This window comes from Protopterus annectens, chromosome 11.part0 (assembly GCF_019279795.1).
Source record: "Protopterus annectens isolate FY-2018-M chromosome 11.part0, PAN1.0, whole genome shotgun sequence".
NCBI lineage: Eukaryota > Metazoa > Chordata > Ceratodontiformes > Protopteridae > Protopterus > Protopterus annectens.
The window spans coordinates 1,294,217,333-1,294,244,885 of NC_056745.1; the positions used below are offsets into that span (position 1 = coordinate 1,294,217,333).

Genomic DNA, 27,553 nt, shown 5'->3' on the forward strand with positions numbered 1-27,553 from the left:
CTTCATTACTGACCCCAGAGAATAAATAATGTTCTTGAGCCAAGGGTCTAACACTCTACCATACAATATATTTTTTCCAGACTGGAGCTTTAAAGATATTTCTTTTGTTATACAATATGAATGTTGTAAACATACACCCACTTTTTTCATGCTTGCTTTAATGTTAACATTCTTTAGTATGAATGCAATGAATTAAAGTAAAGGATTAAATGTTCTTAACACAATACATTAAAACAGTATCCTTATAATTAAATTATATCTTTTTAATTCTCATTTTTTAAGTAATATGCAGTAAAATATGACTAATGCATAATATTATAAATTTCACTGAAGTGGACACTGATAGGTAAAATGGATGTTGGCAGGAGCAATGTTGTTTTTCACAATGATTCATAGTAGTGCAGGTTCAAGCTTCCTTGTGTCAGTTTTCATGTTTTCTCTGTGTAATTTTTCTTCTAGGTACTGTGATTTTCTCCTTCCTTCTAAAGATTGGATACATAAAGCCTTCCCTGTGTCTTTTTTATGCTTGTTGCCTAGGTCACACCTAAAAATGGTCTTCAAAAGAAATTATTACATTAAAAGTGCACTTATACAAATATGCATGTACTTTTAAGATACACAGCTGTATGTTATATTTTCCATGGCAAACAGCTACTTCTTATTTTGATGTGTTGCCATTTTCATTGTATCCTGACAGCGGGCACATGGACGGTAAAGATAAATGACTTGGTAAGAATTTGTATAAAAACAGCAACTGGATTATTCAAAGCCAGGTTTTCTACTTAGATGTCTAATTTACCGTAGTAGATGTGCTTCATGCATTTTATTTAAATCTGAAACAGTAATTATGTGAGTGCATATTATTAATAAATACCTTTACTAGACCACATCTGGGAAAATGCAGATATCCTTTAATTATTTTTCCTTTGCACCAAAGTAAGCAAATAAGTGAGGGGAGCGCTAAGTGATTATTGATCAGGGTCCATTATTATATCTGTAGAAAGTGACAAAATATGTTACTTCATAATTCATTTATTATTGATTGATTGTGAATCACTAAATACAATCTAGTTAGCAATGCAGAAGGCAAATCATTTTAGATTTATTGTGACATGTAACATATCTACAAATTTACTGCTCATTTTTGAGAGCAGAAAGCTTTCATCATGTAGAAGGCATCTGCAATCTGCAACATATTGATTATACTAACTAGTTAGAAAGAGAAGAAAATGCCAAAGAACACAATAAACATATTTCAGGCCATTTCCAATGCAAAGAGCATTTAACAATATTTTCAATACATTGTTCCTCCCCCTGAAATGAAAGAAAAAGAACAAAATGGTGTTCTTCGTTTAGGTAATTGTTTCACAGCTTTGGGTGACCTTCCTCTCTGTAATGTTATGGTGGTACAATGCAGCTGTCCGGGAGACAATGCAATCTTCCATTTTTCAGGAAAAATAAAGATACCAATGGAATGCATGGCATTATCTATTCTGAATGAGAAAGACATGGAAGACAAAAGAATCCCAACAATTATTTACTGCAGTTTCCCTAAGCAGCTGTTCAGTGCTATGCATAATCATGATTTGCATTTCATAACAATTTCACAACTAAGCAGTTTTATTTAGTAAAATATTCTGCATGTTATTTGGATCTTTTCTCTGCTGGAATCATAGCTTCATGGCAAAATTCTCATTTTAAAGGTCTGTTGCAATATGGGACATTTTAATCATTTGTAGCCTGCTTCTTATCTTGGGATTGGTGCTTCTGGTAAGAGAAGAAGCAAAGGAGCATTGTATCCCAGCAGAGTGAAGCTGTGGTCAGACCAGCACTAGTACTAGAAGCTGACAGTAGCCATTCATGTGACTCCCCTCTTTTCATCATTCTTGACAAGCTAATTCTTTGTCTTCAGTAAATACTTCTCAGTTTGTTTCTCACTTCAGAGTATCTGCCTATGTACTTCATCCTTAACTTTTCAGGCGCTATGTATTAGTTTTCCCTCAAGTGTTAGGCAGTGCTGTGTATGGACTCAGGCATCTTGAATGACATTTTTCTTTTTCCTGTTAAAGCACGATTGACATTTCTGCAATACCTAGTTGCACACAGGGCAACTAGTTTGCAATGACAAACACTGCCCCCAGAGTTGCAAACTGGATACTCCTGACATTGATATTCTCACTCCAACTATCTAAGCAATAAAAAAGGGTCTGTTGCCATGGATATGAACTTTACCACTCTCTCCGTTGCCAGTTTGGTGGATATAGCCATCCTGAAGCAATGTAGAAATTACCTCATGTATACTGACAACCAGTTAATTCTCTAACAAACTGATATCGTATGTGACGCGTGTATTTACACAATGACACTGGAGGCAAATCTCTCACATAAAAGTATTCCTAATGTCAATAAGGTTGTCAGTAGTACACACGCTGCACCCATCACACACAATTCAAAGCAGACATATCAACCTACATATGCTGAGGCACTTAAATGCAATGTCCTAAACCACAAAGACCTCCTAGATAAAGTTGTTGTTGTGTCTTTCAGCTTTTCCCGGTTAGGGGTCGCCACAGCGGAACTCCGGTCTGCTAATGATTGGCAGTTGATTTTTACGTACCGAGTTGCCAGCTCTGATGCACAACCTTCAATGAAGGTACACCCATTCACACATGTTTCCATGCAGAAGATGCTCTAGATGAGAGTCGAACTGAACAGCATCTTAATGTGAGGTGACAATGCTACCACAGCACCACCACCACAGTAACCTCCTAGATAAAGTACACATAACAAATACCCTCAGCAGCCCCAAGTGCACTCTTTCAAAACAACACACACATCAACACATAGAGCTATATCTCATGGAGCCTCTACCTCTAAGCCCATAAGGCAAGCCACCACACAATCCAACATTCTAGTCATTGAACAGTCCATCGTGAGAGACACTGATGTTCCTCTCACCAGGCTGAGTAAGGAGAAATTCATGGGCAGTTACTTATCAGGGGCTAGGATCCACCACATTGCACTGCACTCAGATCATTGGGCCACAAGTACAGATCTGATTCAGTCATTGTCCATGTGGGAGTAAATGACCTGAGATGTACCTCCCTAGACTAAATGACTAGAGACATCAAGGAGCTCTCGGAATATGTGCCTCAGGTTATTATGAGCCTAGCATTGAGCAGCATTTTACCTTCTTCAAGAATGATGTCATAATATGAAAAAAGATTATTGACTTTAATAATTGGCTTAGTTTCTGGCGTTATTCTAAGGGGGGTGCGATATTTGTCATCATAGAAAGATATGATCAACAGACCACACTACTTTGCCAGGGATGGTCTGCACCTCTCCCTTCTAGGCTTTTGAATATTAGCTAAAGCATTGTCTTCCCCATAGTGGCTTTTTTAAGTAATGCCAAACTGAAAGTACTTCTAACATGGCAAATCAAAACCAAGAAAATCTAAAGGTATTACTGCTCAGTGCTAGTAGTCTAAACAAAAAAAAAACTCCACCACCTAGAAGCTCTCTTCACCCTACAGAATGCTGACATCTGTGCGGTCACTGAGACATGGTTTAAGCCATGGAGAACACATAAACAGTGCAGGGTTATAATGTCTTCCACACATTAAGACCAGCTACGTTAAAGGCAGGGTCTAAAGGTTGAGTTGTCTCTATTTATATTAAAAATAAACATACTTCAAGACTAGTCAAATAGGACAATGCACTTGAGCTGCTCCATGTTTAAATCACCATAGTCAAAGTCCAACACCACTTCCTTGCAAGCTACAGATCCTCCTCTATGACCCAAGAAAACCATACCATTTATTTAGACTTACTAGAAACACAAACCATCCAACTCAATACCATATTCATGGGTGACTTTTAACGTTTTATTTTATTTTGAATACACATTTTTCAGTTCTCAGCCATGTCAGTGCCGCATTTGTTATTATGTTTTTGACTTTAATTACCCCTTTATTAACTGGGGATCCTATACGACACCAAATGTACAGGCACAGATATTCTTGGATTTTGCAAAGACAAAGTCCCTGGATCAGATAGTACACCAACCAGGGGTGCAACCATACTGGATCTGGTCCTCATTAATATGGGAGAATGCTGCACACCCCATACTGTAATGGGGTCTATATTAAATCAGCGAATGCTTAAAAAAGTGTACGCTGATTTATCGATCCCATGTAAGTGAATGCTTACAATCCCGAACACTTAGAACATTGATTTTTTTTTTCCTAGGGAAAAAATCGCTGTTCCAAAAACGAAAAAAAAAACCCTTTAAAACACTACATAAAGTAGGGGGCTTCACCCCCACACCCCCCTACTTAAATATACCAACTCTGAGATCACACTACAGTGATGAAAATGGCAAAATAACAAAGGCGGCACGATAATTCGCTTATATGCTGTTTTGGTATTTTGCCATTTTGTGCTTTCAAGTTCGATCAAGATGCATCGAAAGAATGTGTCTTTGATCATATAATAGGGAACCCTGTAATGTCTTCCCTGGTAAGGTCAGACTGCAAAATGGTCTCCTTTGAAATAAAAATAAAACCTGGATCCCCAGCTAAACCTGGAATATTCAAGAACTCCTCTAAGGCTAACCTCCTGCTATTAAGTGATAACCTGGCAAAATTTCAAGCCCCCATAAACCCTGAGAACACTGCAGCCTATGCAGAACTGTTCAAAGAAACCCTGTACAAGCATGTTAATAGTTGCACAGAGGCAGCTGTACCCACCAGGAAGAAGTACAAAACTAACTCAAAAAAACAAACACCCTGGTGGAATCACAAAATCAATAGTCTGTATAACAGAAGGAAGAAAATCATGGCAAAAATTAGCAGGTGCAAAACCCAGCAAAATAAAAGTACTTTCATCAAACTAAACAAACAACTCAGAGGACAAATAAAGTCTACCAAAGCTAAATTTGAGGTAAGTTTGGCCTCCCAGGCCAAGGACAACCACAAAGCATTCTTTAACTATGTCCACAACCTCAAAGGCAATACACAATTGTGTGCTGAGCTCATTGTAAATGGAGCCACTGATACTGAGCCAGAAGACAGCAAACCTCCTGGCTGATACATTCGGCTCCAGCTTTACACCTTTCTCCCCCTCAAACTTCCCTCAGGGAATATTATGAAATATAACTCCCCCTACAATCACTAGTGAACAGGTCCTTAATGCTCTCTCTAAGACCGAGAACACTCAATCAATGGGCCAAGACAATATTCCAGGAAGTCTTCTAAAACAACATTAAGCATGACCTATCAGGGCCTCTGGAATTACTATTTAACTGCAGCCTCCAAACAGGCTTCATGCCCGATGAATGGAGAACAGCAAGAGTCATCCCTCTGCACAAAGGTGGGCCAGCTACAGACCCTGGAAACTACAGCATCTATATTACATAATCAAACTTTTAAAAGTTTGAACGTCATATGGTCAACACCATATGATCGAACTTTTAAAAGTTCAAAAATGTAATAAAAAAAAATAAACCAAAGAAAAACTTACCTGAATGATTTAAGAAGGGGAAAAAGCCCTCCTGCACCCCCCCCACCCCCTTCTCTTTAAATATACCAACTCTGAGATTGCACTACAGCACAGAAAAGGGAAAACTTCACATTCCACACTGTACGGAGATCTCCACTGAAATGTTCAAACTTTTAAAAGTTCAATCATATGGTGTCGACCATATGACATTCGAACTTTTAAGAGTTTAGCAACGTGATATAGACCCGAAACTACAGACCCATAAGTCTAACTAGTCTTATCTGTAAAGCCATAGAAAGAATTAGCATAAAAATTATCAATAGAGATATAGTAAACCTCCAGACATTGGATCCAACTCAGGTTAGCTTCATCAAGGGCAGATCATGCCTAATTAGCCTGGTGGACTTCTTTGAGAAGGTAACCAAAGCAATGAGTGAGGGAAAAATGGTTCACACGGCCTACCTTGACCTGGCCAAGGCATTTGACACAATACCCCACTCAGGCATTGTTGACAAACTCAAGATGTTAGGTACAAACTCTTATGTCACCCGGTAAATAGCCAACTGGCTCACAGACAAGACCCAGGAAGATAGAACTGGGGAGTCCACGTCTGCAAAGAGGCCAGTCACAACTGGAGTTCTTCAGGGATCAGTCCTTGGACTGCTCCTTTTTGGCATTTACTTCTCTGAAGTCAAAGCCAATGTCAGTGGTCTCCAGCTGAATAATTTTGCAGATGATTGCAAATTAGGAGCTGTCATTCAATTCTACACTGACACAAATGTTCTCCAGGAGGGGCTGACACAGACAAATAACTGGTGTCAGAGCCATGGACTAAAACTAAATGCCAAGAAGTGCATAATAGTATCCTTTGTGAAGTCATCCACCCTGGTACCTATAATACTGACAACACACCCCTTAGAGTTGACCCAGTAGTCAGGGACTTAGAGACACACATAGATAGTAATCTAGCCTTTTACTATCACTTGTCTACAGTAGTGAGGAAATCCTTCTATGTTGCACAACTTATAAACAAAGGCATGTAATCTAAGTCCAAGGAAGTCACTGTTCCACTGTATTCAGCATTCAGCAGACCTATCATTGAGTACAATGCCCCCTTTGGTATGTACCTAACCAGGCATATCCAACAATTGGAATGTCCACAGAGGCTCCTCACTAAAAGAATACAGGGCTTAAGTAAAATGTCCTATGCAGACCAACCCAAGAATCTATCAATGTATTGTGTCTCCTACAGGCTTTTGAGGGGAGATCTATGCCTGGTATATAGGGCATTTTCAGACCCACTTTGATGAACCTCCTGCATATTCACAAAACAAACAGCACCAGAATTGCCTATTCTAAAGACTTAAACCTTGCCTGTGATATAAATAGGACCTGCTGGAGAGACAGGTATATATCCCAGAGACCACCACATCTATGGAACTGGCTCCCTGTCCATGTGAAACAGAGTTCCTCCCTAACCCAATTCAAATGCAAGTTTGACAATTGGATGGGGAACAGGAAATTCATCCCTGGTTTGTCACCTATGTCTGTAATGGACATAGGCAACCTGTAACTGGTTCATCTCCCAGGCCCCTGCATGTAATTGTTTAATCTCTCAAACCCCTGCTTACACTCATCAAGGGTATCAGAACTTATCAGATATTTGGGATGCATAGCTAGGCTTAAAAAGGACATTGTGGTTGTCAGTTTAGTAAACACCTATGAACCTATTTAGAGAGAATGCCTATTGCTTCTGTTTAGTATGTTAACTATGTATATTCACATGTACAGTGTACGCAGCAGATGTATATTTTGGCCCCTAATTATAGGCCCTGAGGACATGTATCTTCACATATAAGCTAAATAACATATATCTTGTCATACTGTGAGTGGGTTAGCAGCTTAAAAAGAGCACTCCCTTAGCCAGTGTGCACTGTTGCTAATTTCAACAGCATTCCCTTTAATTTATACCTAAGGACCACTGGTGACGTGACTTAATAAAACATTCAGTTCTATAAAATGTAATGTGACAAAAAAATGGCTGCTGGAGAGTGTACTCAGTAAAATAGTAAGAAAAGGTTTGTATTAGAACAAGTGTATAAAGCATATTTAGTTATTTTTATTTATATTATATCTCATGAGAAAAGGCTGTGTTTGATGAATCAGATGTAGAATAAGGCATATTAACAACCTCCTCTTACAGATGATAGTACTGTAGTGGCTGAAAGCGAAGAATAGCTGAAGATACCATTGATAAAGGTGAAAACAGAAGGTGTAAAAGCTGGTTTGCCAATCAGTGGTTAAAAAAAAACTGAAATTATATCATTTTGTCTTAGCAGTTCTTTGTGTGGTGGGAAGAAGTGGATAGAGTGACAAATTTTATTTTATTGGGCTCCAAAACCTCTGCAAAATGGTGATTGTAGCCATGAAATTAAAAGAAGTTTGCTTCTTGGAGGGAAAGCTAGGTCAAATCCAGATAAAATTTTAAAGAGCAATGCCATCACATTTTCTATAAAAGTGAAGCCTAGTCAAAGCTATAGCCTTCCCAGACACATCTGTGACATCTGGATTATAAGTAAGGTTGTATACCAATAAACTGATGCTTTTGAACTATGATGTTGAGAAAAACTTTTGAGAATTCTGTGAGGAGTAAGAGGTTCAAATCAGTCAATACTTAAGGAAAGAAACTCAAACATTTTGCTGAAAGACCTGAGAGTAAAATTCACATGCTTCGGCATCATAATCCAAAAGCAAGATTCACTAGAAAAGACACTAGTGCTAAGGAAACATTATAGGTGAAAGAAAATGGGGAGGCAGAGACTAGACTGCGGTTCATGGAGTGAGCATTGCTCCTTTATCCAAGCCACATAAACATTGTTGAATAAAGGATCGGTCTGTAACATGATACATAAAAGAAATAATTATTTTCTTTTATTTCCTGCTGAGGAATTTCAGGGCAGACTACTGGGCATGTACCATGGACATTTAAAAAATGGATGTCTACTATTACCTGAACCAGACCTTAGCAAGAGCTACAGGTATCGCACCTATCACAGAGCAGTGGTGGCACCACTAAGATGACTTCAGAAAGTTTACCATGACTTCTGCCACCAAGGGAAAGAACAGACTCACCACCAATGCCCTGTGATGTACTACTACTATGTCTTAACTATATTTGTCATATTAACCGAATACCTGCCAGCCAATATGTATGGCATCTGCAGAGGTAGCTTGGCAGGAATGTATGTGTCAGTTATTACCTACGCATGTCAGTAATTCAGTTTATAGCTTGTTATAGCAGAATATATTGTATGTTACTGATTACATTAGTGAACCTAACTAACATGGGTACTTGCTGAGGTTATTGTAACTGAGGAGGAGTGAGGACCACAGCTATATGTCAGTATTGTGTACCTGTGGTATATATTGTTTCATGCAAGGCAGGCTGATGTATCCCATGGCCAGGACTGTTTATCATATGTTGTTACTGTCGCTGTTGTTACTGCAGTAATGGAGTTGTTACAGTCATGGCACGGCACATGGCCAGCAGCAGTGCCAGTGCTTCACATTGTTTACAGCAGCAGTAGTCTTGCCTTTTTTGAGTGCTTCACCCTTCATATTTCCTATCTAAATAGAGTGCACTTCTATCTTACAGCATGTGAGAGTGAGTGTTGAACTGGGTAGGCTGTTCTGAAGCAGTATGAGTATGACTGGCATCTTATATTATGCTTATATTTATGTCAACCTTCCACTGTGTTTCCACTATGTTGATCATAGAGGCATCCTCACCACTGATCAATGCTATTGCAGATAAAGCTACTATTTCTCATGAGTGGACTAAACTGCCTCTCTAATGAGAAGTGAAGGGTCATGAAGGCAGCTCTCTCTCATCATCTGTGGTGGCCCAGCCATAGCTATAACAGTTGGCAGAGGCTGTGGTGGGAAATATTGGGAGGACCGTCTTGGCCATACAGATTCATAGGTTTAAGAAGGGATCCGACCACTGGCTCACGAGAGTTCACCCTGACCCATGTTATTAACCACATGGAATCCTCAGCTGGCAATGGTTTTGTATAGATTGTTCTTTTAATCAGACTGACATCACCTGCATCCAGTATCCCAGCCTATCTCCTAACTGTATCACCTCTTTCCCACTGTATTATGCACTATACCTTGAGAATAGTTCAATTCTCAACATCAGCATTTCTCCTTGTTATGTATGCAGGTATCAGTGCCTGATGTCATCAACCTGATGTGTGTACAACTAGCCCTGATTCCCACTGTATTATGCACTATACCTTGAGAATAGTTCAATTCTCAACATCAGCATTTCTCCTTGTTATGTATGCAGGTATCAGTGCCTGATCTCATCAACCTGATGTGTGTACAACTAGCCTTGATTTTCCTTACTGTTTCATGTTTTTGACCTCACAAACTCTCTTACATGTTCTAAATCTACCAAATGTTCCCCATATCCTTGCATCCTGACCTCATCATCCCTTTCTGCTTATATGAAGAAGAGGGGCCTGTCTTTCAGATATCCTTCTTTCCTCATTCTGCTGCCATGCACTCCCCTATATGTTCTCCTTTTGTGTTTCCTCTCCTGTTCTCCTCAAAAGTTTTTCTATTGCTCTATACAGGCCTTTTCTTTTCCATTTTGTTGCTGATAAGGGTAGCCATATTCCTTTCTGACATCATTAAACATAATTTAGATGCAATGCTTTAAGGCATTCTGATTCAGTGCCACATCAAGTGCAAACAGCTTTGCTTAGTATCTTTGCTGTACAGAGTATAGCTGCTATCTTAAGCTATTTGGCATGGTTTGAAGTTAAGTAACATGACAGCTGAAGTGGCAAGCACAGTTCTATATAGTTATTTCAGAGTAGCTTACATTGCTCTGCTCCCCAAAATAGCAAAATAACTCCAACTGATGGTTAGAATACCACAACAAATGTTTATGAGATATTAAATGGTCAATAATATAGCATAGTTGGAGTGATGCTTGGTATGCCAGTACAAAGTTGTTGCTTGGCAGTGCATACCACATCATTTATTTTACATTGCACAGCTTACCTATGAATGCAAAGAACAACTGCATGGCACATTTATATGTATCCCTCCTAAAGGATCTATTCATATATCTTTCTGCACCACAGAAAATATCAGCAAGAAGTAGAGACCAGTCTCAGTCTGACAGTTTAGCTAAAACTACTGCTTGTTAAATGTTAGCTTCAGTATTACAGGTTACTAGAACCAATAACACTGCTGGAGAAGCACTATTCTCCAGCGCTATAGCCAAATTATGGAACCCCTCCCCACAACAACCTCTCTACCATCATGCACCCACTTCAAAGCTTTACTTAAAGCGCACCTAAAAACATGCTGGCTATGCCCTTGTAACTCACCACTCTAACTTCTCCCACTCCATCTACCCTCTACCTCTCTTCCACCCCACAAACTACCTTTGATTACAGCAAGCTCTGATACTTCCATGCCTATCTACTTATTATATGGCAGTAACTTCTTATTGTAACAACTGTTAATATCTGCTATGACTTTGTGGATAGAACGGATGCTATTTATCTACTGAATGTACTATGTTCTTCATCTGTAACTATGTTTGTAATATTTTAATTGCTAGGATTCTTCAACTATAACTATGTCTGTAATATTTTAATTTGTGGAGCTTTTTTCCCCGGGCCTCCGCTGAAAATGTACCTGCATCCAGTCGGACATTCCCAGTCAACAAATGTAAATAAATAAATAATAAATAATAAATTGTACTAAAATTAATTAAATAAGCAAAACATAAAATCTTTGATGAGCTGGTAATACAATCCTTAAAATATTAAACGTGATGCAACAACTAGTCATGAATGGCTGTACTCTGCATAGTTCAGTTAGAGCTAGAAATGCTAGAGACTGACTCTGGCAGATTATGTGTTTAGCTACATGGGTGACAATGACGTTGCGTTTCTGAGAGGAGAAATACAGCAGATGCTTACTGGAGTCTATTTTGGATGTCTTCATATCACAGAACCCTATCTGATCTCATTCCCATGACATATATAACTTCCTTCTGAAAGGTGAATCTTGTTATAGTAGTCAGCTAATTAAATAAATGGAACAGGCTGTGACACAGCTAGTCTGACAACAATGCCATCTTGTTGTACTAGTAAAACAAAACGAGAAGGGAAAGGAAATGTACCCATCACCTGAGGATATCAGAATTTCTTAAAAAAACAACTTGTGCCTGGTATTTCATCAGTCTATTACCTCACCAGGTTGTCTACCTAGCTCTGTAGTCTGAAACATCAGAAGGTTGCAGTTGCTATTTCCAAAAAAAAAGCTTTTGAATTTATTTCCAATACATACACTGCAATGCAACATAATGGATTGCTAAAATCATGAGGTGCTGTACTTTGAATGAGAATTTAATCTGAGGGCTGATATGAACTGTAGTTTACATCATTCTATTTTTTTTTTAATATTTCAAATTGACCATGCCATTTAGGCAAACATTTGTTTTTTTGCAGAAGTGATTTAAATCAAGACCTGATCTCCAGCTTTGAATTCTGTGATCCACGCACTTTTATTGTATACCTCTTGCTATACAGCCTGGATTCTTTCCATATGTTTCTCTGACATGGCATCACTACTCTCAGCCTGTTTCATAAATTGGTATAATATTCTAGCATAATTTTAAAAGGGATTTTCTCTTCTTCCGAAGTTTTACTGGAAGTATCTAATAGCCCACAAAATCACCTGCCATACAACAACTCAAAGCAAATGAAAACTGTGATGGTTTGTGGTACCTTTCTAATGGTAATACGGAGGAACAGTATTAACTGTTCACAATTTTTATCATCTTTCACAATAATTTTTTTCAGCATGATTTTAATGTTCTTTTAAAATACTGCACTAAGCCATCTGCATGGAGATGATACACTGAGGTTCCTAACCGCCTGATATTAAAGCACTGACACTTTATGGATTATTCTGGATGTGCATGGAGTATCCAAGTTACCAAGTCATTTTCTTGATACTCTTACTCTGTAAAAATGTAAAGTTAACTCCCTAGCTATAGATTAAGCATCAGCTTTGTGCAGGGGAGAGTACTTAGTAACTCAGTCCAAAATAGTCAAGATGAAACTGAAACACATTGTTGTATATATTCATGACAATATGCTCAAATGGCATCTATATGATAGGCACTGCAAACAAAGGTCGTTTTCAGACCTGGATGTGGTTGTATTTTCTGGCATTAGGGGCATCCAGTACAAAAGCTTTCAACTTCTCTCATTCTTCCTGGCTAATAAAACTTTGCTAAGATCTGCATTTTAACCTGTCTATTTCTAGGTGTCCCCTGAGAATAGAACTATGTTTCTGAAAGGTTTCTGCACTGATACTTAACATAACACTGCTTCTCTTCCATAAATTATCTTTAAATTAAACCATTTTGCAAAGTATGAGTAAGAAGTGAGAACATTTTTTTTTACTTCTTCCCTAAAACTTTAACTGTATTTTTCTTATTCTGTTCAGAGCATCATCCACTCACTGTGTATTTTTAAAAATTATATGGCTTGACTGGAGATCAGCTATCTTTGGAGTTTCCATAGAGTCAGTCTACCATGAAGTAGAACGTATCACTTCCTCACCTACAAGAATATCTAACAGGGTCTCCCTCTCTTTACTCTTCTAAGAAATGCAGCTCATGTGAATTCTTTAGTGTTAGTTATTATTGCTGCTTTATATCCTTTTTCTAACTGTTCTCTTGTGGACGTAATGCATAAAACCCTTTCTTTTGTCTTTAGTTTTCCCCTATTTTGAATGAACAAGAATATCACTGTAGTTTTTTGCAGGATTACATTGTCTTCCAGTATACTCTAACCTCTACTTTATCTCTACTTCTTTATTTTGATCTCCTTTTGTTTCAGTTTGAATGACCACTAACCTCGCAATTTCATTTATTTCACATTGCCTCTCTGCAAATGATTTGTCTTCAGTTTTACTTTGTTCTTTACTTATAGACACCTGTTGCTTAGAGTCTTCCTTTATTAGAGTGTTTGTGTGTTACACTGACAAAAATGGGTTTAGCGCTCTGACCAGGTAGTTTCTGCCTCTTTTACTACCCCAGTGAAGTCATTCTTATTGTCAAGTTTCTCCTGAGTATTGCCATGATGCATCCTCTCAGTGACTGACTCCTTATATTTAGATATGTCCCTGTCATGCAACAATTACAGCTGTGTGATTCACTTTTCAATGTCTAAATGAGTATGTCCACAACTGATACTTTCTGTTTGTTACCAGAATTTGACTTAGGCTTTACCAAAGTCTTATTTTATTCAGTTGTAAAAATAGTTTAATCGCAGAAAAAATTGCTCTCTCTCTCTCTACCAGTGGAACAAAGTCTTCAGCAGGTGAGTGTGAACTACCTTCTTTCTTTATCAATGGATAACATTTCTAACATTTTACTTTTAGTATGTTGACCCACTGGATCAAATCATAGCTTCAGTGCAAGTTTTAAATGATATATTTGAGATCATGCTGTTTTGAAGAGAAACTTTCCAGCTATGGAATGTTTGAGCGTGTCTCAGAGATAACACCAGTTCAAGTTAACAGTGATTTTTCTAATTTTATGGTAGTCTCCCCATTCAATCCCTTTCACGTACATGAAAGCCTTTCAAAGTTTGTCAGTTAACTCAGCTAAGTGGGTTGTAGTTGTAGAATAAGGTGGTGCATGTATTCTTATGCATGTAGTAACTGCCAGCAATTGCAGTATGAGTTACTCCTAAGTATTCAGGTTGGAAAGGTATATAGTTACTGCAAGGGTCAGGTAGCATGTCCGTGGGCTTGGTTATGCCGACAAAGGATGGCCAGTAGTTGCGTACATGCATAGCATAACTAACAGATGAGGGGTTGGAGTCATGACCGGATGGTCGGGTAGCAGCTTGGTCACCACATTTGCTATGCATTGCAAGGGGGTCAGTTAAAGTTAATATGAGTAGCCATGTTTCCAAGGGCAAGTAATAAAAAAAAAATTGAACATTTCATAAAGGTCACAGGAATATAGAGGATTTGCTTGCTGTCCTTAAGTAGTTGTAGAAGCTCTATGGTGCAGTGCAGGGAGAAGGTACACTGTACACTGTTCTGGGGTGGTTCCCTTGTGCAGGAGTTGGTTCACTGGTGAGGTGATGTCCACAAGCAATGGTCGTTAGTTACACATGCGCATAGTGAGATTAATGGTCAACAGGGACAGTTGGACTGGTTGAGAGAGGCATTGTCATCAGATGGCTTTCTGATATACATAGCTGTTTCCATACCTTTCAAATGAAATAGATGAGAGAGTGCTTAGGTGCTCGTGAATTGCAGCAAGACAGAATTTGTGCCTTCTGGGTCTAAAAATATCGAACATCCTTTAATAATATTATACTAGTATCCTTGTTTTTTCCGTGGTTATATACAATTGTTTTAGTTTTAAGGACTCAAGTGTGTGATATGGTGTTTAAGACAGTCATCCATCTTGTGGTCTTGTTTTTAGAAGCGTTTCAGAGTTTTGTGTAGGCAGTCTTCAAGCTTTCAGCAGTAATACAGAAAGATAATAATAAAACATGGCTCAGCTCAAAAAAAAAAAGAAAGAAAAGATTGGTGTTGTTAGATTGGGTGTTGGGTGGTAGGCCCAGAATTTTAGGACTGTGGCCCAAAACATTGATGTATTCAGGCAAACCAGTGAGGTTTGCAGTCATGTAATGTGAGTCCTGTCATTATTCTGGCCTGTTGTCAGTATGTCACATCACTGCCCGAGATCTGTAGGAAAATGCAGAAGTGTGCTATTGTTTTGTTACACTCAAAACAGAAATTAACAGAGATGGATATTATCTGAATAAGTGGTTGCAAATCTGTCGATATGATCTAGAGGCCAAGTATTTTAATGTATAGTTTTTTGCAAGAGCAGTAAGGATGTTTTCCTAATTCTTTTATATGTGTGAAGAGGTTAAAAATGTTTATGGAATACTAATGGAAGGAAACCATTTCCAGAAAATAAGCTTAGTTGTATAATTATATTTCAAGTATTATAAAACTGTATGCACTTGTATTTTGTAAGGATTCATTTAAAATGTGAATGTTTGGCTGTAATGCCTGCACATTGTTTGCCTTAGTTTATGTAACTGTTATTTGAAAAATAAGGCCGTGGTGCCAGGAGTTGCAACATTTTGGGTAATGGTTGCAATCTGTTGATATGAAGTACTTTGGTCTCTGAATTAGTTCAGGCTTTATCCAGATTCCCTGTTCCAGGAGGTTGAGAGGTATGACCACTTTTTATTTAACATATTCATTAGTTTAAATGCAGTACTTCTCTGTGTTAAGAGACAGGGTTGGGCATAATTCATAAAGCTTGCAGTTGTGCTTAGCATAGCACCCTGCTGAGTAAAATACAGATGTGTAGCTTGTGGCGAAGCTTCAGATTGGGTTGGTGGCAGAATGCAGGTTTCTTACTTGCGTGGATAAGAGACCAATATGGGGGGGCATTAGGGAATATTAAAGGATTTCGATTGGACAATATGAGGGCAATTTGATTTTTTCTTTCTCTCTAGTAATGCTGTTTCTCTTTTTCTAGATGGCTGGTGTATGAGTTTTGAGGCAGAAATGGGCAGCTATTGTCATGCAAGCAGAAAAATTGTTTTGAGAAGTAGAGGTGGACTGTCCATTGGAGACAGAATCCACAGCTGGCCACTGGAGCAGTGCACAATGAGGTCACAGGTAATGGTACACTATTAGGTATTCATTTAGGCATCTTGGAGTGGAGCAGTTTGGGAGTATTTGGGAGACAGATGTGGATGAGATACATCATGGGAAGGGAACTGGAAGGGGGAGTATGTTAATATTTTGAATTAATTGATGTAGATGGGATTCATCTGATGAAATCAGACACCGCAAACAGTAAGACTTTTGGCAGCTTTAGTGGCCTTGGGGTAGAGGAGGATATAGGTAGACTGTGGCCAAGGACATGGGACAACTGGGTGTTAGGCTTCATTTTTTTACATGGCGGTTCAGTTGGAGAAGGATACCACCTTTAACCTTACCACTTTTGGCTTATTTCTCATGATCTGTGAGTCACGGTGTCTGTGAGTGAGAAATACATAGTTGTGATACGATCAGGTTTAGGAAGTGGCAGGCAGTGGATCAGTTGCTGCGTTGGAATGTGAGACATCCTGACATTTGTTTAGCCACTATGGTAGATAGCTTTGGAGCCATTAACGGGGGTAAGTTTGTGGGGGGGTGTCAGGAAGGGGATATGCTTGGTCTTTAATGTGGGGTGTTTCTTCTGGGTGGAGTGTAGGTTTTACGCACCTGTTCTAAGTGTGTGGGTATGCATTCAGCTGTGCAGGTGTCATACAGGACTGCACATTGGTTAATTTGAGTTCACAGCAGCTGAAGCAGGTGGGTTACCTTTATCATTTTTTGGTTTCAGGGTAGTCAGGGCAGGGGGAATTTTTGGGGGCAGAGTAAGAAGTGTCTGTGTAAATCAAAGGGAAGACTGGGGTATGCATTTTCCCATTAATGTATTAGGTTTTCAGGGGGATTTTCTATTCAATCAGGGGTGGGAAGGAAGGGGTCAATTTGTAGGAATCTGTGTTCCTTGCAGAGGAAGGAAGAAATTTTGGAATGCTTGGTAAAGAAGGAATGGCAGGCAGGTAGGTTATCGGGTCCATTTGATATTCCTCCCTGTGACAGCTTAAAGATTTCTCCATTGGAGTTGGTTCCTAAGAAGTCAGCAAGGAATTTCATTTGATTCACCATTGGTCTTATCCAGAGGGAGATTTTGTGTATGATTTTATTTCGGGAGACAATGTAAAATTAGTTATGTGTCTTTGGATGATGCAGTGCAGGTCATTCGAGAGTTTACAGACCCACTGTTGGTGAAGGTAGATATTGAATCTCTGTTTTGTTTATTACCCATTTGACAGGTTCAGTGGTCATTGTTGGGCAGGGTAGCTGGATTTAAGTTTTACTTTGACAAGGTTATGCTGATGGGATGCTCGGTGGTCTGTGCTACCTTGAAAGGTTTACAACCGCTCTCCATTGGCTTTGGCAGCAATGGCTAGGTTGCCAAGAGGTGGTACATGATCTGGATGACTTCTTAAGAGTAGATGAAGGGTTTGAAGGAGCATTGGAAGGTAGGTGGGTTGTTTTGGGGATGTGTGAGAAACTGCATGTTCCATTGGCTTGGCAGAGGTTAGAAGGTTCAAGCAAGGCATTGTTTTCTGGGATTGCTGGCAGAGGCAGGCCATGGTTTGTTTTGTTTTGTTTACCAGATGTGAAGGTAACATGTTTGAAAGAGAGATTCAGTGGGGAAATCCAAGGACAAGATGCAGATTTAGGATGTTATGGAGTTCTTCAGGCTCCTGATATCTGTATGTCAGGCAGTTCATCTGAGTCATTCCTTTTTGTGGGTTTGTGGTCTTTTTGTTGAATGGATGGAAAAGCAGACATCACTGGGTGAGGGTTAATAAGTTGATGTGTGCTGATTTAGCATTGTGTTTGTCTTTCTGGAGCAGTTTAATGGTATGGCTCTTTCTCAGTGAATTGGTTTGTTCAAGGGATTTGCAATTGTTTATGGCTGCCGCAGGGAGTATTGGGATAGGGGCATATTTTGGGGGGAATGATTTGTGGTTCGCTGGCCGACAGGGTGGAAGAATGATTGGAGGAGGAATGTTGATTGTTTGGCATTCATAGGATTATAGGATCATAGGAAGTTTCTATGCTATTAGCCCTGAGGCCATTATAAGCCTAGCCAAGAGTTTAGCCCATGTTTAGACAAGTCAGCACCCAAAGCCCCTGTTCAGCAGGGACACAGGTTGCTTCCCAGGGGTGTATTTTCTGTTTCCCATCCAGTTATTCAGGTTGTGCTTGAAAAGGGATAATGAGGTACTCTGCTTGACATGGAGAGAGAGTCTATTCCACAGATGGGGGAGTCTCTGGGACACAAATCTGCCCCGCCAACAAGTCCTACTGAGGTCAGAGACCAGGTTGAGGTCGTTCATGTGGGTTACTCAAGTGAAGCTTGATATGCAGATATGCAGCAGTCCCATTAATGCAGGGTCTGAGATTGCTTTGTATGCCAGACAGAGGTCACCTCTGAGGAATCTGCATGAAACTGAGTAAAGGAACAGGACTTTTAGCCTATCTGAGTAGGGTAGATGTTTGAGTATCTGTATTCTTCTAGTGAGGAACCTCTGTGGTCTCTCCAGCTGCTGCAAGTGCTTTGCGAGGTACATGCCGAAGGGACACTGTACTCAAAAATTGGCCTTATAAGGGAAGAATACAGGGATGTTATGACCTCCTTGTCCCTGAATGACATACCTTACTTATGAATTGGACCATGTAGAAAGCTTTCCATACAATGGAAGCAACATGGTGGTCAAAATTCAGGTTGCTATCAACCTGGGTGCACAAATCCCTCATGACTGATTACGTGCTTAGGACATTGTTATTAGTGTGATAATATGTGGGGATGTCACTCTCCCCAAAGAGGATGATGATGCATTTTTTGGCATTTTTGGCATTCAGCTTGAGGCCATGTTTCTGGCACCAGTCATTTGTTTAGGTGAGACCCTCTTGGAGGATGTCTACATCACTTGAGGAATTGATGACCATGCCCAGCTAGCAGTCATCTGCAAACTTATCTAGCCATAGCCCACTGGGTTTGGTGTGCACTTCAGAGAAATATATCCTGAATAACAGAGGTCCCAAAACTGATCCCCGGGGTATGCAGTTCATTGCGGTTCTGCTGCTTTGCTTGAGGTGGCTTCTCCTATTTTGATGAGAAGAGTTCTATCAGTGAGCTAATTTGCTATCCATCTGGTATCATATGGATTGATGCCTAGTTGAGAGAGTTTATCTATTATGCCCGAGTGGCTAATAGTGTCAAAGGCTTTGGCCAAGTCAGGGTAGGTGGTGTGCACCATCTTCCCCTCATCCAATGGTTTTGGTGACTGTCTCAAAGAAGTCGACCAGATTTAACAGACATAACCAACCCTTGACCAATCCAAACTGCGTGGAGTCGAGTGTTTGGTTCATAGGTTCATAGGAGGGTACTAGGCTATTGGCCCTAGGACCTATATAAGCCTAGCCAAAAATGTTTTAGAGGTTGCCAATATCCTTGTTAATGAGGTCCATGATAATTCATTCTATGGTTTTGCAGTTCAGGCTAGTTAGGCTGATGGGTTTATAATTTCCTGGATCAGTGGACTCTCCACATTTGTGTAAAGGTATGACAGTGGCTGTCCTCCACTTGGCTGGTGCAAAGCTGGTACTCAGAATTTGGTTGAATAGGGTGCTTAATGGTGCTGCAAGTTCATGTCTGAGTTCATGTAGGATGCAGTCTGGGATGTTATCGGGTGCAATGGAGGCTGTATTTTTGCTTTTGAGTGGGCAGTGATGACCAATTCCCTAGAGATAAGGGGAGGGGGGCAGGTACTGGGGATGTCCTGATTTACAGCGGGGGGGGGGGGGTCAGAGGGGTAAAGTTTTTGCTGAATCTGTCAGCCAGTAGGTTGGCTATATCTACTGCATTTGTGTATGTGGTGTCCTTGACCACCAGTTCTGAACAGATTTGGGTGCTTCCTTAGTTCCAGTTTGACTGGTGTCAAAGGTCTAGCAGGAGAAGTATTGGGGGAAAAGGGTTAATTTTCATTCAGACAATATGGCAGAAGTACAAGCCGCTGGTGTGTTGCCAGACAAGGTATGTCAGGTTGGCTTAGAATGATCAAATGCTTGATGCAGGAATCTTGGGCAGCTTTTAAAGGAAGGCGTGTGGCAGGGCATTGCAAGATTTTGTTAAATTTGTGTTGTAACTTCCCGAGGAGGAAGGAGTTTGGTGAGGATTGTTGTTGAGATATTTGGTTCAAGCTTGGGAACAAGGTAAGGCAGTTCAGTCGGTCAAGGTGGCCTTAACTGCTATTAGAATAGTTGTCCGGGTGGCTGGGTTATGTGACTTTACTAAATCTTGTTCTGTGGTTTGTATGTTGAAGGGTTTGGCTAGGGATGATAGTGTGAAGACTAACAGATGATGGCTATTAACAAGACAGGTTATGAAGGTTTTATTATAGGGATTAGCAGTGGTAAATGGAGTTTCATTGGACTATACTTTGCAACATTTGCTTTAAGAATGTATTATCGGGCTATTAGGGTGTCAGAGTTGTTTTGGTCACTAGTTTGGTGAGATGCTTCAGTGTCTTCTACTTCTATGTATATTTGGTTGTGTAAATCTCAACTGGATCAGTTAAGGAAGGGCAGGCAGATAGTATTGGTCATCAACCATTTTATTGTCTTATCCTAGATAATTGGGTGTGGTGACTGGCTTAGCATTAAATTAATTTTCTAGGACAGGAAATCTCATTTTGGTCATTCTTATATCCATTGGGTGGCAAATAGGGACTGCAGTTAGGCCGGATGGCATGCAATTGGGTTTGCATTTTTTCAGGTGGTATTGGGCTCCTTAAAGTCCTGGTGGTACATTTGGCAGATAACAATCTATTTATTTTAAAGAGGTTATAACCAGGTATATGTATTGTGTGGTCAGAGGTAGTACCACAGTTATTTTGGCTTTGGAGAAGGCTCATTGGTTTGTTAATCTTAGGCTAGTTAAGCAACTGGTTACTTTGGGTATTTATATGATAGGGCAGACCTGAATGATTTTGGTTTGGACTTCTTTAATGTACACTTTGGTTTGTTTTGGAGGGTTTGCTGAAGGTTTTGAAGGGAATGAGGGGAAGAGCCTGTGTCAGGCTGGTTGGTTGAGAAAATGGATAGGTTTACTCCTTCTTCTGTTCCCCATCTGATGCTGGGTGTTTAATTCAATGGGTTGGGGAATGAAAGTGACCATTACGGATACTGTTTGATAAGTAAAAGATGCAAGTGAAGGTGAGGACACTGCTTGATAAGTAAAAGTAAGCGAGCAGAGATGAAGATGTTGCTTATTTGGTTAGGGTGAGTGAGGTTAGGCTGCCCTAGTAAATGGTCATATGGATGTTCATGCTGTGATCAATAAATTAAAATATTATTCAATAAAGTTATGTTTATGGAAGTTTAATAAAGGTCATCAGATGTCATTTGGTGTGGTGTGTTTCTTGTAGGGGAATAGGACAAATGAGGTTTGGGAACAAACCAATTTGTCCAGAGACATGTTCAGGTGAGGGTCAGGTAGGAATAGCAATAGGAGTTAAAATGGAAGTGGAAGAGAGTCAGCATGGTGGGGATGTAAGGGTTAAATTGGGAAAGTTGGAGGGTGGGAAGGAAATGAGGTAAATGTAAGGAGGGGCATAACTGGCTTTGTGTGAGTATAACTGGGTAAGGGATCGATTTTGGTGTGAACTTGCTACCTGCCCCCCCCCCCTTTTAAGGAGCATTGAGGATTGCGTGGTTAATTTTATGGGTTTGGTGTTTAATCAGAGAAGAAGGATAGGTTTTTCCTTCTTCTGTTCCCCTGCAGTGTTGGACATGTAATTCTATGAGTTGGGGAATGAAAGTGAGTATTGGTATGTTGCTTGATAAGTAAAAGTAAGCGAATGAAGGTCAGGATGCTACTTATTTGGTTACGGTGAGCGAGGTTATGCTGCCCTAGTAAATGGTCATATGGATGTTCATGCTGTGATCAATAAATTAAAATTTTGTTCAATAAAGTTATGTTTATGGAAGTTTAATAAAGGTCATCAGATGTCATTTGGTATGGTGTGTTTAGTGAAGGGGAATGGGATAAAGGATGGTTACAAAATGTTGGAATACAAAACCAAATCTGCTTCCTAAATGTACACACATTTGCAGTGCCTAGAACCATTACTCTATTTGGACACCGTCTTGCTGAAATCTGCCTCCACCCAACCTGTGAAAGACTCTAAGAACATGAACATCATCCACACTTGAATCCAGGTAGGAATGGTTGTCTTGGACTAGCTTAATTAAAGGAAAGACTGTTAGCTACATTCAGATATACCCTTACTTCTAGACTTTGGAGATAGTTGCAATTTTGGACAGATCTTAAACTGGATTCCACTTTTTTATGGAATTATACAATTAATTATGGGTTTCTAAATCAGAGGTAGATGAAAATTTGATACATATTTTCAGATACTGATACAGACAGGACAAGTTATGAAGTTAGAATTCTTCATCTTGCCATCTGTATGTTTAAACACATTTCTTTTTCAGTGTGCAAGATTAAACACTCAAATGTTTGATACTAGTAAGTGAAATTCTTAATTTTATTAATTTTAATTAAAACATTTCTTTATTCATTTTAAATGCTTGTATTTGATTATTGATTTTTATTAACTTAAGGTTTTGTGCACTTGAATGGTGTAATAGTAACTGCTGTCTTTTATGCATTGAAGAGATACTGCTCAGGCTGCTGCTATTATAAAAATATTTAATGTCTGTCTTCTTTAAGGGTAAACTGTGAATGCATTTTGATGTCCTAGTGTGCCTAGTTTGTGTCATTATTTATTTAAAGACAAGGAAGACTGCACTCATATTGTAGACATGTCATTAACCCATAATGGAAAATATTGCATCTGTTTGTGAGCAAAATAATCAGTCAAGTTTCAACTACACAGGATAAGGTTACACTGGAAGACCCTGGGCCCATTCTAAGGTGGATGAATCCAGGAATCCAGTGATTAAAACTCTAATATGTAGTTAGGTGTAGCTATTACCCAATGCAGAAGTTTACATTTATTTTAACAAACCAAACCTATTATAAGTTCTTATGGATAATGGTCCCTACCATTACAAAGGAAGCACTCTGCATTTGCTTCACTCTCTTTTGGAAAATAGTACTTGAGTCCATAAAATAAATGAAGAAAACCAGAGTAAGTGGTTTCATCATCCATGTGGACTTCTTCAGACTGTGACAAACACTAACAAACACATTAATTTTATACAAGCTGCAGGGCAGTACTGTGAACAAAACAGGTTATATGATCTGGCCCAAGCAGCCTTCTTTTTAAATAAAAACTTCAAGTTTTATTTGTCATTTAGACTTCATGATTGGCAATCATTTAATTTCATTTGCTACACATACTCTTTCCATTCTAACAGTGTTTCTATAACTACTTTACATAAGGAGAAAAAAAAATCTTCCAAAATGGCAGATTTAGAATCACTGGCTGTACAGCTCATAGCATGCGTAGAAAGTGCACTGTTTTCATCCTTGAATCCTAATGGCATACATATGCTCATAAATTCTGTTAGATAGGCACCTGGATGCTCCACCTATCTAGAATATTACACAGCACACACCATAGGTAAAATAGGTTCATAGGTTAATAGGTTGGTACTAGGCCATCAGCCCTAGTGCCTATACAAGCCTAACCATAACAATTCCCTGAATATTTCTTCCCAAACATATTTACTTCCCTTGACCCCTGTCTAGCAGGGTGACTGACATGATCCCTGGGGTGAACTTCCTATCTCCCATCCAATCATCAAGGTTCATTTTGAATAGAACCAAGGAGGTGCTCTGCTTGACATGTATGGGCAGTCTATTCCAGAGTATGGGGAGTCTCTGGGTCAGGAACCTATCCATCCAGCATGTTTTTTTCATTGTGATGACAAGGTTTAGATCCCTGGAGTGTGTGACTCTGAGGGATTGGGATTTCTTTAAGTGGAGCATGTCCATCAGCTCAGGGTTTGACATGGCCTTGTATGTTAAGCAGAGATCGCCTCTGAGTAGACGATATGTCACAGAGTATAGCTGGAGTTTTTTTAGACGGTCAGCATATGACATCTGCTTTAGGCCTATGATTCTTTTTGTGAGGTATTTCTGCGGCCTTTCCAGCAGTTGCAGATGTCTTGTGAGGTACATACCAAATGGGGCGTTATACTCTATAATGGGTCTAATGAGGGATGAGTACAGTGTGATAATGACCTCCTTTTTTCTGGATGAAAATCCCTTAGTGATGAGGTGTGCCACATAGAAGGATTTCCTCACTGTTGTGGCGATGTGGTTATCGAAGGTGATTCCACTGTTCACCTGTGTACCTAAGTCTCTCATCATACCTTCAGTGTTTAGTGTGCTGCCACCTATGTGGTAATTCTTGGGGATAACTATAAATTTCTTGGCATTAAGCTTGAGCCCATAGCTCTGGCACCAAACATCTGTTTCTGTAAGGCACTTTTGTAGAATATCCACATCATTTGGGAATTCAGTAATGGCTCCCAGTTTGCAGTCATCTGCAAACGTTGTTAGCCAGAGTCCCTTAGTGTTGGCCTTTACTTCAGAGAAGTAGATGCCAAACAAGAGTGGTCCCAGGACTGAACCCTTTGGTACTCCACTTGTCACTTGTCTGGAGCTGGATTTGGAGTTGGCTACTTTTGCAGTTTGGGTTCTGTCAGTAAGCCAGTTGGCAACTCATCGAGTGATGTAGGGATTTATACCCAGCCTAGTATGTTTATCTATGATTCCAGAGTGGGGGATGGTGTCAAAGGCCTTGGTAAGGTCCAGATAGGCCGTGTGGACCGCCTTACCCTCACCCACAGCTCTGGAGACTGATTTGAAGAAGTCAATCAGGTTCAGGAGACAAGATTGGCCCTTCACAAACCCAAACTGGGTGGGATCCAGTGTTTGAAGGTTGCCAATGTCTTTGTTTATAAGTTCCATGATAATGCGTTCCATGCCCTTGCAGATCAGGCTCATCAGACTGATGGTATGGTAGTTCCCGGGATCCAAGGTGGACTCCCCCTTGTGGAGTGGGATAACTACAGCTGTGCACCACTCAGTGGACCTGAAGCCTGAGGTGAGGCTATGATTAAACATAACACTTAGGTGAGGCGCCCAGTTCATTTTGTAGTTCATGTAGTACACAGCCCAGGATGCCATCTGGTCCCATGGATGCTGTATTCTTAGCTTTGGAGAGTGCGGTTTCTACCTGGGTGGCCATGATTACTGGAATTTGGCAATCTTTTGGCATTGAGATGGGCCCTTTAGGGGGTGAGAGGAGGGGTGAAATTGGCACTAAATTGATCTGCAAGGATATTAGCAATATCCTTGGGGTCAGTATATTTAATGCCATTCTGTTATAGCTCAGAGCAGATCTAAGCACTGCCATTTAGATTCTTGCATAACTATAGAATGCCTTGTGGTTGTCTTTGGAATCTTTGGTAATTTTATTTTCGTAACTAGCTTTTGTGGATTTTATGAGGGATCTCAGCTTCTTACTGAGGCTGGTAAGGGAATTTTTTGCATTCTGGGATTTTCCTCTTTTCTGCAACAGTTTCTTCCTTCTGTTGTATAGTTTGTTTATGGCAGGGGGCCACCAGATTGGCTTCCTTTTTTTGGAGGAGAGTATCTTGGTTCTATTTGGGATGGCATGATTCATGTATGAGTGGATGTGCTCATACAGTGCCTTAGTGTAGGATTCAGCAGTCAAACTTTCATATCCCATCTGCATGAGTGCCATGAATTTTGTCACTTCTGACTTGAGTAGCATGAAGTTGGCTTTGGAGAAGTTTTTTTTACAGAGGTTTCCTTACTGGGGGTGGGGGGTGGGGTGGGATGTGGATGTCAAAGGTGATTTGCTTATGGTCAGACCTGACCAATGAGGGGCTGACCACTGGTATGGAGCATTTATCTCCCATGTTGGTAATGACCAGGTCTAAGATATTGGAGCCCCTGGTGGGACAATGGATTAGTTGATCCAGGGCATTGGAATTTATGAATTCAAAGAACCGTTCGGAAAAGGTGTAGGTACCCGAGTAGTTTTCCCAGTTAATGGCAGTGTAGTTGAAATCACCCAGTATTAGGGTGTTTGGTTGTATCTTGATATTTTCTAGTTTGTTTAGAAAGGTGTAGTGAGAATCTTGGAGCATGGTGGGCGATCTTTAGCAAGCTACAATTTGGATTGCACTCTTACCTAGTGTTAGTTGCACCTGGAGAACTTCAGATGCATTATGTTGGGTATCTATCTTAGAGGTGTGGATATCCTTGGTGAATATGGACACTCCTCCACCTTTAGTGTTTCAGTCTTGGTTTGGTGGCCAAAAAGTGTGGTAAGAGTTGTAGCCGGGTATTGCAGGAGTGCTCTCTGGAGCCTTGAACCAAGTCTCAGTTACTGCACAGATATCAATGTTCTCCATTTTTAGGAGTGCCTCAAGAGAGTGCATTTTGAGGTTCAGACTTCTAGCATTGAGTAGCATTACCTTCAGATGTTGCATGCTTGTATCTGTTATGGTGGTGGTTTTGTCCTTTGAACCTTGCCTACAAAAGGTGTTATAGGGGTGGCAAGAGCTTTAGCCAGTAACCTGAATCCCAGGGTTGACAGGTGCAGACCATCTCTGGCAAAGCATTGTGGTTTGTCGATCATGTCTTCCCAGGCAGACAGATACTGGATCCCCTTTGAATGACACCAGAAGCTTAGCCAATTGTTAAAGTCAATCATTTTGTCCTTATACTGTGGTATCATTCTGGGCAAAGGCAGGATGCTACTCAGGGCTAGGGTCATACCTGCCTGGGCCACATGATCCGAGAGCTGTTCCATGTCTCTTTTCATGTAGTCCAGGGAGGTACGTCTCAAGTCATTCACTCCAACATGGACAATGACAGAGTTGTATTTGTACTTGGTGTGGAGTAACTTGAGTGCATGCGTTATGTGGCGGATCCTGGCACCCGACAAGCAGCTGACTGTAATTTACTCCTTGTTCAGCCTTGTGAGTGGGACAGCAGTGTCCCTGACTATAGAGTCACCTATGACTAAAGTGTTGGGTACATTGTCTTGCCTTAGGGGCTGTTGTTCGGTGGCACACTGGTGTTGCAAGTTATGTGTCACTTTGGTTGTGACTAGTGTTTCTTTGCATTTCAGCTTTGGAAGTCCTTGTTGCTTGGGCAGGTTAATGTTAAGGGCCTACGCATATCTGGGTTTAGTGTTGTTATGTGTGGGTGTTGATGGTGTGGGTTTTGAAGGGCTATATGTTGCTTGAGGTGTAGTGCAGGTGTTAACCTTTCAATAATAAAAACTAGTAAAGTAAACCAAATGCAGCTCCCAAGAAACAGCAA

The 27,553-nt window shown here is 40.1% G+C and overlaps 1 long non-coding RNA gene across 1 annotated transcript in view; it reads right to left on the reverse strand.

Moving 5' to 3' along the window:
* Positions 1 to 341: 341 nt before the first annotated feature.
* LOC122814867 overlaps positions 342 to 27,553 on the reverse strand; it is a 325,366-nt gene continuing 298,154 nt past the window's right edge. The window contains exon 3 of the long non-coding RNA XR_006366917.1: positions 342 to 555. This is a non-coding gene — a long non-coding RNA (uncharacterized LOC122814867). The remainder of the gene's footprint in view (positions 556 to 27,553) is intronic.